Genomic DNA, 18,083 nt, shown 5'->3' with positions numbered 1-18,083 from the left:
TTGGAAGTCCTATGCTTTCTCCTCCATTGCCTTTCTGAGTTAAGTGAACTTGGCAAATGCCACCCCCGCCTCCTGTTAGAACTTGGATGGGGGTGGGAGTGATGGCTGAAGTAAATGGAAAATGTGGGCCAGGGACATTTTGGAGAGGGGCTGGCAGGCCACAGTGAGGAAGTTGTTTATGATTTTAAATTTGGGGAGGACAATCATGCTGATTTGACTTGGGCTTCCCTGATAGCTCAGTTGCTAAAGAATCCGCCTGCAATGCAGGAGACCCCAGTTCAATTCCTGGGTCAGGAAGATCCGCTGGAGGAGGGGCTGGAGGAGGGATAGGCTACCCACTCCAGTATACTTGGTCTTCCCTTGTGGCTCAGCTGGTAAAGAATCTACCTGCAATGCGGGAGACCTGGGTTCGATCCCTGGATTGGGAAGATCCCCTGGAGAAGGGAATGGCTACCCACTCCAGTATTCTGGCCTGGAGAATTCCACTCCATGGTGTCACAAAGAGTCAGACACAACTGAGTGACTTTCACTTTCTCATGCTGAAGGATTCTCCTCCAAATCACAGGTCTTCTTCCTGACACTTTCTTCCAAAGTAAAAGCAAAGACTAGATCCCCATGGTGATCTAGTCTGGTCCTCTTCTTCCTTGTTTTAGAAGAGGAGTTAGTGGGCTTACTACTAATAACCAGGGTTGAGGATAATGGAGATTCAGACCAAAAAGGAAGGGTAGATTCTGAGAAACAGAAAAGTGGGTTCTAGGACTCAGGTAGGAGGACCCATACCAGAAGACACCAGAACTTCAGCTGTGAAGTCGAGTACAAAGGGGAATGTCTCATTAGGACTGAGTTAATCCATAGTAATGGGCGTACCTGGTGGCTCAGTGGTAAAGTATCTGCCTGCCAGTGCAGGCAATGGGGGTTCAATATCTGGGTTGGGAAGATCCCCTGGAGAAGAAAATGGCAACCCACTCCAGTATTCTTGCCTGGAGAGTCCCATGGACAGAGGAGCCTAGTGGGCTACAGTCCATGGGGCTGCAAAAGAGTCAGACATGACCGAGGGACTAAACAGTAACAACAGTCTATAGTAATAACCACCAGGACTTCCCTGAGCACTTTCTGTGTTCCAGGCAAGGCTCATTTATTTACATGAATTAGCTCACTTGTTCATAGCAACAGGTCTTGATATTGGTGCTAGGATCACTTCTGCTTTACAGAGGAGGAAAGGGGCAATGTCTGGGCTAAGCCCACATTGCTAATAGGTGTTGCAGCTAAGATAATTAACCAGCCAGTTTGATACCAGCATCCACAAGCTTAACCAGTACATTGTTTTGCCTTTTAGAATTCCAATGAACTGGGCTCTTAAACTGGGTATTCAGGGAATACAAATCCCCTATAATTATGCCCAAAACATCACGTGCCTAAGCACATATGCCTTGCTCTGAAAGAAAATCATAGCTTTCACTACATTTTCATGGGTGGGAAAGCTGTTGCCTTGCACTGTCTCAGGGCCAGAATGCACTCTGATCCCTCATCCCCCTGTATCTCTTATCTTGTCCAGATCTTATACTCTACGTCAAGCCTTACTATCTCCTGCCTGGACAATCCCCATAGCCTGCTGCACTGTCTCCCTAGTCCAAGGTCTCCTCCCTTCGGTCCATTCTTTCCAACATGCAAGCAGGATATTATTTTTTCTATCGTAAAAAATGTTCAATCTCTTCTAGTCACCTGAGGATGATATATAATATCCCCAGGGCTGGGACTGTTTCCCCTGGTGGCCCAGTGCTTAAGACTTCATGCTTCCACTGCAAGGGACACCAGTTCAATTCCTCCTCAGGGGGCTAAGATTCATGTCACATGGTGGGGTTAAAAAAAAAAATTTCCCCAGCACCTACAATGCCCCGGAATCTGCTTCCCTGTCCTATTTAATCTCTCATGTGCATTGGTGCTATGACTCCTTGTGACCCCATGGACCATAGCCTGCCAGGCTCCTCTGTCCAGGGAATTTTTCAGGCAAGAACACTGGAGTGAGTTGCTATTTCCTACTTAGGGCATCTTCCCAAGCCAGGAATCAAACCAAGGTCTCTTGTGTCTCCTGTACCTGGGAAGTGATCTCATCTCTCAACTAATGTCCCAGTCAATACCAATCCCTCTTCACCTCATTCACTCTTCATGCCCTAGGTCACATGCTGCCTCCTCCAAGAAGCCTTCTTTTACTGACTCAGGTTTCCTTCTCCTTGGCTCCCTGGACTTGGGGGCTCTGATAGCTTAGATCTCTTGCATGCCCTGTATTGTCTTCAAGTTTCCCTCATACCTCCCTGCTGGCCTTTGAACTTTTTCAGAGCAACCGACTATGACTTTTCACTTTTGTGAGCCAGCACTTGGCACAGGACCTAGCACACAGAAGACTAGCAAGTGTTTGTTGAATGACCTAATGCTATTTGTCATAAGGGAGTACAAAGGAGTCTAGGCAACTCCATGCTCACTTCCCCAAATACCTGTACTTGTTGGATGAGGAGCCTCACCTTCTTAAGTACAGGAGAGAGCACACCTGTATTTGTGTATGTGTTTAGAGGGAGTGTTTGGAGACAGTATGCTACATTATCTATGCTGCTGCTAAGTCGCTTCAGTCGTGTCCAACTCTGTGCGACCCCATAGATGGCAGTCAATCAGGCTCTGCTGTCCCTGGGATTCTCCAGGCAAGAATACTGGAGTGGGTTGCCATTTCCTTTTCCAATTGTCCATGGAGCTAGATAAATGGGGGTTCATATTTGACCACACTGCTAACTGGCTGTGTGACCTTCAGTAAGTTACTTTACCTCTCTGAACTTAGCTGTCCCCTCTATGCAAATACAATAATACAACTTCCTCACAGCATTGCTGTGGAATTAAATGAATTAACGCATTGAAATGGCTAACTCCATGCCCAGCACCTTGGCAGAGGCTCAACAACATGGGTTCCCTTCCCCCATACTGGAGTTTGCAAACGTGCTGAGATTTGTTATGGGAACCACATGGCTTGAGTTTGTATCTATTTCAGCATATTTGTAAATACATTTTGTCCTAATTTGTATTTTGATCATATTAACAGTTGTATGCAATTCACAGTGATGATGCATGTTTATGTGTTTACAGTTGTCTTCCCATGGACAGCGGCATACACTGGAAGTGTGTACACATACTGAGAGTTCTGCGGGGATGTGTCCGTGGGTGGCTGTTGCATGTCGAATGAGTGTGTGGAATGTGTGTGGAATTGTGTTTGTTATATGCTGCCTACAAAGAGGGGGTATCTGAGTGTACAGGGGTGGCTGAAGGTCTGGTCTGTGTGGCATTGTGTATGTGAAGGCTGTGTAGACCAGCACTGCTGCATAGAACTTTCCGCATTATCCAATAGAGTAGCTGTTGACAACAGCACGTGCTACTGACAGCTTGAAGTGTGGCTAGTGACACTGAGGAACTGAAGCTCTCGTTGGATTTAATTTTAATTAATTTAAATGTAAATAGTCACAGGTAGACTAGTGACAGAACCTCAAGCTTGTTCTCCACGGACCAAGTCATGTGCACGCCCCCCCCTTCTTATCCCGGAAACCCATTCATCGCGTCCGGACCCCAGCAGGGAGGCTGCGGCCGCCTCCCCTCCCCCAGTCCCCCCTCCGCCCCCGCCCCAGCTCCCCCCAAGTCCCCCCCCTCCCCCAAGTCCCCAGGCGAGCAGTGAATCAGCCTGACAATGAGGTGAGTCATTCATGAACTGCTCGGGCCAACCCAGCGGGCGGGAAGCAAACGTCAGCCAGCCCACCCCCCCTAACTCCCCAGTGGGATCGCTCAGCCCCACGCACTGCAGATGTTGAAGAAACTGACGCGGTGGAATCGAGGCACCAAAGCTCTTCTCCTTGGCCCCTCCCCTCTGGTTTGCAATCCATTCATCCCCCCAGCCCCTTTCTCCCTCTCCGCTGGCATGTGAGTCATCACAAGATCTACGCCTCCAGTCCAACACCCACCTCCCCAAGCCTTCCGCGTGCGGTCTTCCACGGTTGCGGGGTGAAGGCAGAGAGGCTGGACCCCTGGGTGGGGGGTGCCAAGGTCGGCCCCTAGAAGCGACGCTGACTCTCTCCGGACCGTGGGGGAGGGCAGGACTCAGGACAGACTGCAGCTGGCTAGATTCCTGCGAGCCATGTCCAGCTTGCCTGGAGCACGGAGACAAACGGGGCAGCAGGGAATGAGCTGCTCAAGCTTGCTGTCTGGGGCACCTGTGGCTGGTGGTGAGGAGGGGATGGAGTAACGGCAGGAGTATTCTTCTGGTTTCCAGGGAGATCCCACAGTGTCCCCCCAGTACCTGACAGTCTTCAGAACCTGGTAGCTTCTCTCCTCTGCACTCCTGGGACCTGTTCCTCCAAGGACCAATCTGAATCCCACCACCGAGTATCAGTCAACCTTTTTCTCTAGGATTGAACTTCACCTGAGGCTTCTGACTTGGACAGCTGGGTCCCAGGGTGGTGTCCCTTACAAGGTGGGAAATAAATCATCAAAAGCTTTAAAAGTGCGTAGACCCTTTGACAAAACGGGCTTCCCAGGTGGCTCAGTGGTAAAGAATCTACCTGCCAGTGCAGGAGACGCCAGAAATACAGGTTCGATCCCTGGGTCTGAAAGATTCCCTGGAGAAGGGAATGGCAACCCTCTCCAGTATTCTTGCCTGGAAAATCCCATGAACAGAGGTGCCTGGGGGGCCACCGTCCAAGGGGTTGCAGAGAGTCACACACGACTGAGCAGGCACGAGTGCATGCATGCAAGATATTTGACAAAACAGCTCCACCTCTACGAAAACAGTAATTGATGTGTGCAAGGATTTAGCTATAAGAAGGCAGATCACAGCATTATTTAAAATGGTGAAAAACTGAAAACAACCCAAATGTCCATCAAAAAGGGATTGAATAAAGAAACTGGTAAAACAACACCATGGGGGACCTGCCTGGTGGTCCAGTGGCTCAGACTCCATGCTCCCAAAGCAGGGCAGGTGGGTTTGATCTTTGATCAAGGAGCTAGATCCCACAAGCAGCAACTAATAGTTCTCATGTCACAACTAAAAACCCTGAGTGCCTCAAGGAGAATTGAAGTTTATGCCTACTGCAGCATAAAAGCCCCAGCTCAATCAAATAAATTAATAATATTAAAAAAAAAAAACCAATAGAATACTGCTCAACCTTTAAAAATGAGGCTGTGGAAGAAGATTTAATGCCATGGGAATATTTTCATGATGTATTACAAAAAAATAAATAGTAAGATACTGTGCGATATAATGTGATATAATTTTTCTTGAAAAAATATGAACATGGGAAAAATTAGAAATGCATTTACCTAATTACTAATAATTGTTCTCATTGAATTATGCACTTAGGAGTGATTTTATTTTCTTTTTTGTACTTCTCCGATCTCCCTCCCACCTGTTGTTTCTACATTAAGAGTGTATGAATTTTTACAGCAGAAAAAAATATTATTTATTTATTAAATATTTTAAAAAGCTACTTGTGGGGGAGATAATGGAAATTACCTGTAAATGGGCATTTTATTGGGTGATAAAAATGTTTTTGAAACCAGACTATGTGACGGTTGTACATGTTGGTAAATTTACTTAGAAAATGTTGAATTGTATGCTTAAAATGGGTTCTTTTGTTTAAAATTTCTTAACAAAAACCACTTCCTGGGGGCTTCCTGGTTGCTCAGTGGGAAAGAATCCGCCTGCCAATGCCGGAGACATAGGTTCAATCTCTGATCTGGGAAGATCCCACATACTGTGGAGCAACTAAGCCCCTGAGCCACGAGCAACTTCTGAGCTTGTGCTCTAGAACCGGGGAACTGCAACTATTGAGCCCATGTGCCACCACAACTAGAGAAAAGCCTCTGCAGCAACGAAAACCCAGCACAGACAAAAATAAGTAAATAAAATAAAATTATTAAAATAAAACAAAAAAATCATTTCATGGGCTGTCTTCCAACCTGACCTTGAGGTCTAGGAGTAGGGACTGTCAGATAAAATACAGGACAACCATTTAAATCTGAGTTTCAGATAAGGAATACTTTTTTAAATACAAATATAAAAATAAATAATATAAGTTTTTTAAAGGCATGATCACTCACCTAGAGCCAGACATCCTGGAATGTGAAGTCAAGTAGGCCTTAGAAAGCATCACTACGAACAAAGCTAGTGGAGGTGATGGAATTCCAGTTGAGCTATTTCAAATCCTGAAAGATGATGCCGTGAAAGTGCTGCCCTCAATATGCCAGCAAATTTGGAAAACTCAGCAGTGGCCACAGGACTGGAAAATGTCAGTTTTCATTCCAATCCCAAAGAAAGGCAATGCCAAAGAATGCTCAAACTACCACACAATTGCACTCATGTCATATGCTAGTAAAGTAATACTTAAAATTCTCCAAGCCAGGCTTCAACGATACGTGAACCATGAAGTCCCAGATATTCAAGCTGGTTTTAGAAAAGGCAGAGGAACCAGAGATCAAATTGCCAACATCCGATGGATCATCGAGAAAGCAAGAGAGTTCCAGAAAACATCTATTTCTGCTTTATTGACTATGCCAAAGCCTTTGACTATGTGGATCACAATAAACTGTGGAAAATTCTGAAAGAAATGGGAATACCAGACCACCTAACCTGCCTCCTGAGAAACCTGTATGCAGGTCAGGAAGCAACAGTTAGAGCTGGACATGGAACAACAGACTGGTTCCAAATAGGAAAAGGAGTACGTCAAGGCTGTATATTGTCACCCTGCTTATTTAACTTCTATGCAGAGTACATCATGAGAAATGCTGGGCTGGAGGAAGCACAGCTGGAATCAAGATTGCTGAGAGAAACATCAATAACCTCAGATATGCAGATGACATCACCCTTATGGCAGAAAGTGAAGAACTAAAGAGCCGCTTGATGAAGGTGAAAGAGGAGATTGAAAAAGTTGGCTTAAAGCTCAACATTCAGAAAACTAAGATCATGGCATCCAATCCCATTACTTCATGGCAAATAGATGGGGAAACAGTGGAAGCAGTGGCTGACTTTATTTTTCTGGGCTCCAAAATCACTGCAGATGGTGACTGCAGCCATGAAATTAAAAGGTGCTTACTCCTTGGAAGGAAAGTTATGACCAGCCTAGACCGTATATTGAAAAGCAGAGACATTACTTTGCCAACAAAGGTCTGTCTAGTCAAGGCTATGGTTTTTCCAGTGGTCATGTATGGATGTGAGAGTTGGACTGTGAAGAAAGCTGAGCGCCGAAGAATTGATGCTTTTGAACTGTGGTGTTGGAGAAGACTCTTGAGAGTCCCTTGGACTGCAAGGAGATCCAACCAGTCCATCCTAAAGGAGATCAGTCCTGGGTGTTCATTGGAAGGACTGATGCTGAAGCTGAAACTCCAATACTTTGGCCACCTGATGTGAAGAGCTAACTCATTTGAAAAGACCCTGATGCTGGGAAAGATTGAGGGCAGGAGGAGAAGGGGATGACAGAGGATGAGATAGTTGGATGGCATCACCGACTCAATGGACAAGGGTTTGGGTGGACTCCAGGAGTTGGTGATGGACAGGGAGGCCTGGTGTGCTGTGGTTCATGGGGTCACAAAGAGTCAAACACAACTGAGTGACTGAGCTGAACTTAAAGGCATGAACTCTTTATATAAGTATACAAAATTATTCCTTGTTTATCTGAAATGTAAATTTAACTGCGCAGTCTTTCTTTTCTTTTTTCCCCTAATTCTGGCAACCTAGTCTGGAAGCCTTGTTCCTATAGCATCTCTGGGGCATCTGGGCTTGCACCCCTACCCACCCCGAGAGCAATTCTACAATGTCTGGGACAGTGGGATGGGAACCCAGGATCTGCAAATAGCAAGGTGAAAAAGTGTGGGGCAGAGGTCATTTCTGGTGTAGAAGGTAAGTTCCTTGGTCAGGGAGTGGGAGTGCCAGTAGCATTTCAGCTGGCCCAAACCAAAGTGTGATAATATCAAGGCAGGAGATGAGGGTTCGGCTTACCCTTTGCCATGTCCTGTGCTGGCTCTTCACACAAGTACCCTCATGTCCTGCTCTGGCAACCCAGAGTGGCGGAGGTTACTGTCCTTTATTATGGATGAGGAAGTTCTAAGAGATAAAGTATCAAATGAATTTCCAAGTTCACATAGCTAGTTCAGTGGCAGAGCCTCAATCCAGGTCTAGATCTTTACTCTTTCAGTGGGCTTGGGTCCAGTGGTTAAACTAATCATGCTCTGGGCTCTGATAACCTGGGGTCAGATCCCTGTATCTTAACTTACCGAATCTGTGGCTTTGGGCAAGTTCCTTAAGTCTCCTGGACCTCGGACCCTTCATCTTTAAAGTGGGGATGAAAAAAAAAAAATAAAGTGGGGATGATGATAATAACAATAGCAACAACACTCATCTTGAGGAGTTGGCAGGATGAAGTCAAATGGGGTGGATAAAGTCTAGTCTGCTGCTCTGTCTGATGGACAGGATGAATTCTCAATGGATATGCCAGAGAGTTCCTATAAAGATGATGGAATGTGCCTTCCAGACACGTAACTCAAGGCCTTCCTGTTGGGGTGTCTGAGTCCACAAGGAGTTCCCAGGAGAAAGAGGACACGGATGTCTTTGCCTATAACAGAGGAGACCCCTCAAACCTGGGGAGACCTCATCTGGCACCGCACCCAGATAGCATGGGTCCTACCCTGGTCATTTTTTTTTTTTTTTTTTTAGTATTGTACTTATATATTTGGCTGTGCTGGGTCTTAGTTGAGGTACGTAGGATCTTTGATCCTTGCAGCATTCAAGATTGTTAGTTGTGGCCTGTGGGATCTAGTTCCCTGACCAAGGATTGAACACAAGCCCCCTGCATTGGGAGCACGGAGTCTTAGCCACGGGACCACCAAGGAAGTTCCCTCTGCCCTGGTCTTGCCACTTACTGATTGCTTAACATCACTGGGCCTCTGTCTCCTTATTTATAAGATGGAATGCATAGCATCTACCTTATAGAATTGTGGTGAGAATGGTAATATACGTGACAGAACCTTCCAAAAGGAAGTCTCTCAATACATGTTTATGCAGAAAGGGGGAAAAATGTATGTCAACTGTAGGTGATCTGCTGGAGGGAAGCCAGCTGGGCCAGGGAAGCCAAGTGGCTGGGCCCAGGCCCCTCCATGTGTCTTGTTCTCTGTTGTTTCATGACCTCAGGGCCAAGAGGGTCTCCCAGCATCAAAGAGTCCAGTCCTCCCGTTACAGAGGGGAAACTGAGGCTCAGAGAGGGCAAACGTTTGGCCTGAGCTTCTATAGGCTGAGTTGGCTTGTGTCTCCCAGGCTCCCTTCTTTGCCACTGCTTCATTCTGCTTCTTGGGGCTCTCTTGTCTCATATGCTCCCAGAGGGCAGGCATGTTTGTACCCTCCATCCCCTCCCTGGTGCGCATGCCCCGCCCAGAGAGGATACTCTAGAGGGACTGCGGACGTACAGGATATGACCGGCCAGAGCTGCCCAAGCACTGTTCACGAGGCCTTGAATCCTGAGCAGGCAGGCAGGAACCCCGTACAGTTCAGGAAATCTGGGCCTCACTTCCAGCTCCCAGCAGAGTGGTGGAGAAGAGGGTAGGTTTCCTTTTCAGCTACAGCCCCACTGGAGCAACCTCCTGCTCGTTGTCTTGCTGCTAGCAGGGTAAGAAGCCTCAGTGAGACGCCTCACTCTGGGTCCCTAGCTTGGGGAGTCGAGCTGAAAAATTTTATCGTAAGGTCTCACCTTTGTTCCAGGCCTCCTGGTCACTTGCTGTCCTTTAGCTGCTGTGGGAAGCTCTTGGTCCACATACAGGCAGCTTTTTTCAGCTTTGTCTCTAAATAACATACATATTAAAGGTACCATGACAAGTGTTGATAGCTGCACCCAAAACAGTCTCTATTTTTAAACAAATTCATAGCTTCTTCTAGGAGCCACCATGCTGGCTTTCTCAAGGCTTGGTCATTGCTGAGTGAAGAGACAGTCACCTGCTTCCAGTCTCTGGGCCAAGAAGGCAGGAGGCCTGGGAAGGGACAGAAGGTGTCAAGCATCAGGTAAGACTCAAGTGAGGAATGACTGGGGCCGGCATCTCCTTCTGGGGCCCACTTATTTTTTTTTTATTTTTAAGTCTTTTGTTGAATATGTTACAATGTTGCTTCTGTTTGGATGTTTTGGTTTTTGGGCCAAGAGGCATGTGGGATTCTAGCTCCCCTACCAGGGATTGAACCTGCACCCCCTGCATTGGAAGGTAAAGTCTTAACTACTGGACCACCAGGCAAGTTCCCCCCACCACACATACTTGTTTTGTTTTTGCTTTTTTTAAGCTACAGCTCTAGAATTGTTAGCTCACAGAGCTGGAAAAATCCTTAGACATCATCCATTGAATCATACCATTTTACAGATGAACAAACTGAGGCCCAGAAGGGTAGCAACTTACCTAGGCCCCTGTCTGTTGCTCTTCTCCCAAACATCTCAGCTAGTCAAGCATGACTATATCCTGGATGCTGGCCTGAAACTTTTTTTTTTTTTGCCCCAAGTCTGGAGGAGAGGGCCCTGGGAAGAAGGCAGGAGAGAGAGGGGAGAAAAAGTGGTTTTTCCACCTTTCCTTCTCAGCCTCACCTGTTAGACCCTCCAGAAATGTCTCCAGCTGGAAGGAAGGAAATCTAGTCCAACACTCTCATCCTACAAGAAATAGAGGCCCACAGAGAAGAAGGGATTTGTCCAGGATCACACTGGGAGACCTGGGCCATACTTAGGCATCCTGAGAGCAGTTTACATTACAATTCTCTGTGACATGCCTTTTGCTTTGTGTCTTGGGGCACATGAATTGTTTGCCCTGAAATAAACTCATTTTTGGCTCTTGTGTGTTTGCTCAGTAACTCTGTCATATCCAAGTGTCAGCAACCCCATGGGCTGTAGCCTGCCAGGCTCCTCTGTCCATGGACTTGTCCAGGTAAGAATACTGGAGTGGGTTGCCATTTCTTACTCCAGGTGATCTTTCTGATGCAGGGACTGAACCCACGTCTCTTGCATCTCCTGCATAATTAGGCGGATTCTTTACCACTGTGCCACCTGGGAAGCCCCTTGGCTCTTGGGCATATTGTAATCACCCATGGGCAGGACTGAACCTTAAAACATCCTGAAGGAATAAAGATCCAGCCTAAACTCTGAAGCCCAGCGCTACTCTGGATGCCGTCATCACATCTAATCTGGGATTTTCAGAGGATTAGAACTGAAAGGGACCACAGAGAACAGCAGTCCAGTCCTGTTTCCCAGATAAGGACACCAAGGCCTAGAGGGACTTACCCAATAGCACACCGGGATGGAGTGATCCTGTGCTGTGCTGTGCTTAATCACTCAGTCGTGTCTGACTCTTTTCAACCCCATGGACTACTGCCCTCTGTCCCTGGGGATTTTCCAGGCAAGAATACTGGAGAGGGTTGCCATATCCTCCTCCAGGGGATCTTTCTGACCCAGGAATTGAACCAGGATCTCCTGCCATTGCAGGTGGATTCTTTACCAGCTGAGCTACCAGGAAAGCCCTGAGTGATCCTAGGACCCAGGTTTTCTTGTCTCCCGTCCTGTTTTCTTATTTTTTGTCATCCCCAAAGTAACTAGTATTGTGCTGACCTCATGATTTTTCAATGAGGTCAATAAATTCTTACTGAATGAACTAGAAACAACATGTTTCTGTGAATAAGTTGCCCTTGGTAATTGACAAAAGTGTTAAAGAATGCCTATTTCCTGTGATAAATATCTAGTAAATGTGTGTTGCATGAGTTTATCAGCTTAGTTCTTCCTTGTTCTGTATTATTTTCCACTTGACGCTGTATTTAGGCACAGCTGTGGTGACTATTTCTCCACCAGGCACTCTTTGGAGGCCAGCAGAGCCACTTAAAGTGTTGCTCCACTGGAGACCAGAACTCTAGGCTGGAACACTCTACAAGGGTTTCCCCAGAGCCTCTAGAATTCTATCCATGGATCTGGGTGAGAGCTTCAGGTGAGGGCACATTGGTACTGGGTGCCTCATCTGTTCCGCCAAACAATGCTAACTTTATTTATTAATTAAAAAAAATATTTATTTGGCCGGAGCAGATCTTAGTTGCGTCACTTGGAATCTTTGATCTTTAGTTGCAGCATGCGGAATTGGCAGCATTCAAACTCTTAGTTGCGGCATGTGGGATCTAGTTCCCTGACCAGGGATGGAACCTGGGCCCCCACACTGGGAGCATAGAGTCTTAGTCATTGGACCACCAGGGAAGCCCCCAGGCAATGCTGACTTTAGATGCTGGGTGAGTGAGAGAGGGGTGGAGGAGATGTGGGTATCTGTGAGTTCCATAGCATCCACTCATTAGGGAGGAAGGCTGCCCTCTGTCTTGCTCCAAGAACTGGCCAGGACATTTCTGGTGACTTCCGACAGGAGTAGGAGCTCCCAGAGCCCCTAGCGGTGTTGCTCACCAGCCCTCATTCCTTCTCCTCAGCCCTGATGCCTCCTTCTCAAAGTCCAATGGTGCTGCCAACCCGTCAGGTTATAGGTTAAACACCTGGCTCTTCTCCAAGATTAATTTCCTTCTACCAAGAATCCAAATTCACTACTGGGTCCCAGGGTCAGAAGTTTTCCAGTCAACTAGTTGATCTCTTCTGCCTCATCATTCTACATGGGGAATCTGAGGCACTGGTTAAGGAGACAACCTTGTAATTCCCGTTTGCATGGTGAATGGTCCTGGCCATGGCTCACCTTAGGGGCTCTTAGGGCTTCCCTGGCAGCTCAGCTGATAAAGGATCTGTCTGCAATGCAGGAGATCTGGATTCGATTTCTGGGTGGGAAAGATCTCCTGGAGGAGATTTCTTGCCTGGGAAATCTTGCCTGGGAAATCCTATGGACAGAGGAGCCTGGCAGGCTACAGTCCATGGGGTCACAAAGAGCAGACTCGACTAACACTTTCACTTTCACTGGTGGCTCAGTAGAGAATCCACCTGCAATATGGGAGACCTGGGGTTAGATTCCTGGGTGGGGAAGATCCCCTGGATGAGGGCATGGCAATCCACTCCAGTATTCTCGCCTGGAGAATCCCCATGGACAGAGGAGCCTGGTGGGCTACAATCCATGAAGTCACTAAGAGATGCACATGACTGAGCGACTAAGCACAGCACAGCACAGGGACTCATAACAAAAGATAGTTTTATTCTCTGTGAGAGACCTCTAAGATCCTTAAAGGTAGTTTCATTTCTATATTTCCAGCAATTTCTGTTTATACTCAAGAAACGTAAGAATTCATGGGGAAATATTGAATCCCACTTACCAGATAAGAAAAAATCTGAAGACTCATCAGGGCCACATATGATGAATTTTTCTAACTTCTGGGGCATTTGGCTATGGCAGGGACAAGGTGTTCATCTCAGAAACCTCCAGAGATCAGGGCTAGAGTGTTGAACTTGGGAGTCCAGTTACCCCAGGTCCTTTCCCTAGTATCTAGGGGACAGCCAGAGAGATCTGAGTTCGAATCCGAGTTCTTACTTTCATGAACTCTGTGACTGTGGGCAAGTTATTTAGATTCTCTGGGCTTCAGTCCCTTCATCTGTGGAATGGGAAGGGCTTGACCATAAGACATTTATTGACATCTATTGTACCTGATGGGAAGATTTTCCCGCATGTTCTGAGATCCTGAGAGAAAAAACTCTAGTCTTCAATGTCTCTGAACCTGTATCTGCTATGTGTCAGGTGGAGTGCTAGGTGCTAGAAAGGCAAAAATATATATATATGATCTTACTGCTTTTTCCAGGCAACTCCTACTCTGCTTGGGGAAGCAAAACATAAGCACTGAAAAAGCAAAACTTCAACCGAACCTAACCATCCAAGAGATGTCATAAGATTGCGTAAGAATCACAGCAAATGCAGGACTTCCCTAGCAGTCCAGTGGTTAAGTCTCCTTTCAACACAGGGGGCATGGTTTTGATCCCTGGTGGGAGAACTAAGATCCCACATGCCGTGTGGCCTGGCTAGGAAAAAAACAAGAATGACAACAAATGGCACCATCATTATAGGACAGACACAAGAAGACCCCTGTCTTGGAGTGACATGGAATGACTTTTGGAGGTGGCCTTTCTGCTCAGAGTCCACGGTCAAAAACTGTTCATCTTTGGGACTTCGGTGGTGGTTGTTCAGTGGTTAAGAATCTGCCTTGCAATGCAGGAGATGTTGGCTCCATCCCTGGTTGGAGACCTAAGATCCCACAAACTGCAGAGGAACTAAGCCTGCCTGATGCAAGGAAAGACCCACATGACACAACGAAGAGCTTGTGAGCAGCAACTAAGACTTGATGCAGCCAAATAAATAAATATTTCAAAAAAGATCTTAAAAAAAAAAAACTACTCACCTTTGCTTAATCATTTAATACTCCTCAGAGGAAGAGATGGACACTAATCCAATAATGCTATAAATAGATGTATATTTACAAATTGTTATCAGGGTCAATGAAGGCATGCAACCTTAACATAACAAGAGGATCCAACTTAAAACGACCAAGGAAGGCCTCTTACAGGAAGTTTTATATATATATATATATATATATATTTTGGACCATGCCCATGCAGCTTGTGGGATCTTTGTTCCTCAACCAGGGATTGAACCCAGGCCCTTGGTAGTGAAAGCATGGGGTCTTAAGGAAGTGATATTTAATTGAGTGCTATGGATGAATAAGAGTTAGCCAGGCCGGGAAGAGGGGAGGGGAGCATTTCAGAAAGAGAAAAAACTGACCAGCCTGTGCAAAGGTCCTGAGGAACAAGAGATTAGCTTTTCAAGGCTGTGAGAGAAAGCCACAACGGCTGAAGTACAGAGAGCTAAAGGAAGAGAGGTGAGGTGGGACCAGATCATGTAGAAGTTTCTAGCTTTTTTTTTTTTCTTTTTCAAATATGAGGAGAGGACCAGCTGCAGCAAAATTACTAAAAATGAAGATTCTAGGCCGATCCCCACTGAAAAACAAACACTGTCACTGGGGTTCAGGAGTCAGCATTTTGAACATGTTCCTTAGGTAATTTGTGAGTACCCTAAAGTTTGAAAGCCAGTTTTCTGGGCCAGACACAGATTTCAGTGACAGAACTGGACAGCTTTTAAGCCCTCGCTTGATTAAATTTGTGTTCTGAAAAGGTCATTCTGGCTTTGGGAGATGGCTGGGATGATGCAGGGAGTGGACTGGCCAGGGGCGGCGGCCAGAATATCTCAAATGAGAGATGATTTGACTTCGAAAAAGGGGTGGGGATGAAGATGGGTGAGACTTATTCATGAGCTACTTTGTAGGAAGAACCTTTTTTATTTATTATAGAAACATTTATATATTCCCTTTTTCCGATCAGATAAATGATACATGATAGCTGCAAAATTTCAGATATACAGAAAAAGATAAAGAGGAAAGCAAAGGTAAATATTTTGGCATAAATTCTTATAGGCTTATTAATATACATTCATATTCAGACATATGGATGTAGTATGTAGTTTGTTCTTTATAATAATGGAAGGGGGAGACAAAAAAATAATGGAACAATTCTGTAGTACTTGTTTCCTGATTTTCAAGAAAACCACCCATCTTGAGCATCTTTTAAGGCCTATACAGATTTGTATCATTTTAAATGTCTGGATCTGGATGGGATTCCACTGAGTGGATGTGCCCTAGTTTATTAGCTAATCCTCTCCTGATGGATATTTAGGTTGTTTCCAACTTTTCACATCATTAGAAGCAATCTGTTTCCTTCCATACTCATTTTTGAGAACAGCAATGTTATTTCCTTAGGATACATTTTCGTTAGTGGAATTAGTGAGTTACTGAGTTGTAGAAGAGGATGGTACCGAAGCCAGGGACCGGAAGTCTTCCTTTTGAAGGCCTTGGACTGTTACAACCCTGTCCTGGCCTTTCCCAGTCTTTTTTTTTTTTTTGCCTTGACACAGATTTAGTGTGTGCGGTCGGAGCTGGCGGGTTCGAGGCTTGTCCCAGACATCCACCCCCAGCATGGCCCCCTAGCTGGGGCCTCCAAGGCCCTCCCAGCCGCTAGGAATCCATCCCCAGGTCCCCTCCCCCACCGCAGGAGGGCGTGTTAGGGAGAAGCTTAGGCAGGCAACGATTGCACCATCCAAGGTCTGAAAAGGAAGTGGAGGAAGAGCAGGGAGGAAAATCGTGCATCCCAAGGGCCGAGCCCCCAGGAACCAAACCCGTACACCCGCAACGCTCCTTCCAACACTGCTCACAGGGCTCGGATCCCTTGCCTTCCTCCCCCTCCCCAGCCCAACCCTTTGCGCGTAGTGGCCCTTTAAGCAGCTGTCACGGTGGCGCTGTTGGCCCCGCCCGGCAGGGAGGGCCAAGAAAGAGGGGAGGGGTTGGAGGTGGCTGAAGTTGGGGGGGGGGGGGGTCTGGTTCTATTTTTAGCACCGGGCAGGGTCACGTGACGGGAGTGACGTCTCCGAATGTTGTTGTTGGTGGCGGCGGCGAGCGGAGCCGGAGGAGCCGCCGCAAAGATGGAGGAGCCGTCGAGGAGGTGCTGCCGCTGCTGCCGCCGCCGCTGCTGCCGCCGCCGCCCGCGAAGCCGGAGCTCGAGCCGCAGGGGGTGAGCGCGCCGCACCAGCCCCGATCCCATCTCCCCCAGGCTCCCCGGACGCGACACAGTGCCCCCTCCTCCTGCCGTCGCTGCCCGCGGGCTCCCCGAGCGCGCGCCGAGCTCCGCGCCCCTCTTCCTTCCTCCCGGCGCCCGGGTGCCAGGCGGCGCCCCCCCGGGAGCATCGCCAGCCCGGGAGCCGGGCCTCGGGGTTACTACCCGCGCCCCTCCCTGCCCCTCCCAGGCAGGGGCGCCTTCCCTACAGGTAAGGGAGGGGCCCGTCTTCCCGCGACCCACACCCCCAAATGGCCGGGAGACCGGCCGGGGCTGTCTGATTTGCCCTCTCCCGGGCGGCGCGCTGTGCGTTGCAGAGCGATTTGAGCCCTGCACCCGAATTCTTTGCAGACCCCTCTTCGCTGGACAGCCTTTCTTGGTACTCTGAGGTGAGGGGCGCCCCCACCCCACAGCGCTTCTACCCATACCTGGGAACGCATCCTTGATTTTGTGTCCTTGACTTACATGCCCGAGGAGGGGGCCGGCGGGCCCACCTTACTTCTCTCTCCCATTATTCGCACCCTTTCCCTAGTGAGGCGTTACTGCGTTTGTTCCCACCCTCTTCTGTCTGACACCCTGGAGCCAGAGAGAGAGCTAGGGGATGAAAGCTACCCCCCCACTTCTTGTCTGGGGTGGATGCCCCCCATTTTTCCTGGGTCTGTGTCTCACAGATGGAGGGGGCGCTACCTGTGCCTTTTAACTTGGGGGGAGCTGCTTCCCTACCCCGCCCTTCTCTGGGGTCCTGGGGGAGATGAGAACTGGCTGGGTAATAAGTAATTAATCTGGAGGCTGGTTGGTTGGGGAGAAGAGGGGAAGGTGGGAATGCCTCATTTTGGGGAGGAGGTGACCACCTGATACTCCCCGGATGGCCTCTGAGGTGAGGTGTATCCCTAAAGAGGAAGGGTGGCAGCTGCAGCTGCTTTGGGGTGCTCAAGAGACCCACCAGTCTGACAGTGACCACTGTGCTTCCGGGGCCTGGAATTAGCTTTGGCGGTTGGGGTAAGTGGGTTTGGTGGTAACTGGGTTCAAGGTCCAACTGGGAGGGAAGGATGGAGTCAGACCATAGGAACAAAAGGAGGCAGGGGATGAGAGATCCAGGAGTCTTAGCCAGAAGGACCCCTGACCAGTCTGCTTTGGAGGACTGGAGCCTGGAGCTGGGTCCTGCCTTGGGCCTCTTCAGGTTTAGAGGATGTAGGCAGGAAGGGTCCTCCGTTTGAGTTCTAGGCACCAGAGTTCCTCAGCCTGTGCTGGCTGTTGAGACGCTGGGCTGGGCTGGGCATGGTGGGTGAGCCATGTTGGGGGCTGCCTGCATTTTCATTTCAGTCTTACCCCCTTCTCTTCCTCTTAAACACAGAGCTTGGGGAGCTCTTGGTTTGCCTTCTGCCCCTTCTCTTGAAACCTCCCTTTGCTTTTCTCCCCTTGGACTTGATT

General features: G+C 48.0%; 1 protein-coding gene across 3 annotated transcripts in view; it reads left to right on the top strand.

Moving 5' to 3' along the window:
* The first annotated feature begins 16,487 nt into the window (after positions 1-16,487).
* Positions 16,488-18,083, top strand: part of HDAC5 (histone deacetylase 5) — a 36,973-nt gene continuing 35,377 nt past the window's right edge. For all 3 annotated transcript variants that reach the window (XM_068976657.1, XM_068976653.1, XM_068976656.1), the window contains exon 1: positions 16,488-16,610. The gene's annotated coding sequence lies outside the window, so the exon portion shown is untranslated. The remainder of the gene's footprint in view (positions 16,611-18,083) is intronic.

This window comes from Capricornis sumatraensis, chromosome 8 (genome assembly GCF_032405125.1).
Source record: "Capricornis sumatraensis isolate serow.1 chromosome 8, serow.2, whole genome shotgun sequence".
Lineage (NCBI taxonomy): Eukaryota > Metazoa > Chordata > Mammalia > Artiodactyla > Bovidae > Capricornis > Capricornis sumatraensis.
The sequence above is the reverse complement of the archived record's forward strand: the minus strand, read 5'-3'. Positions and strand labels throughout refer to the sequence as shown.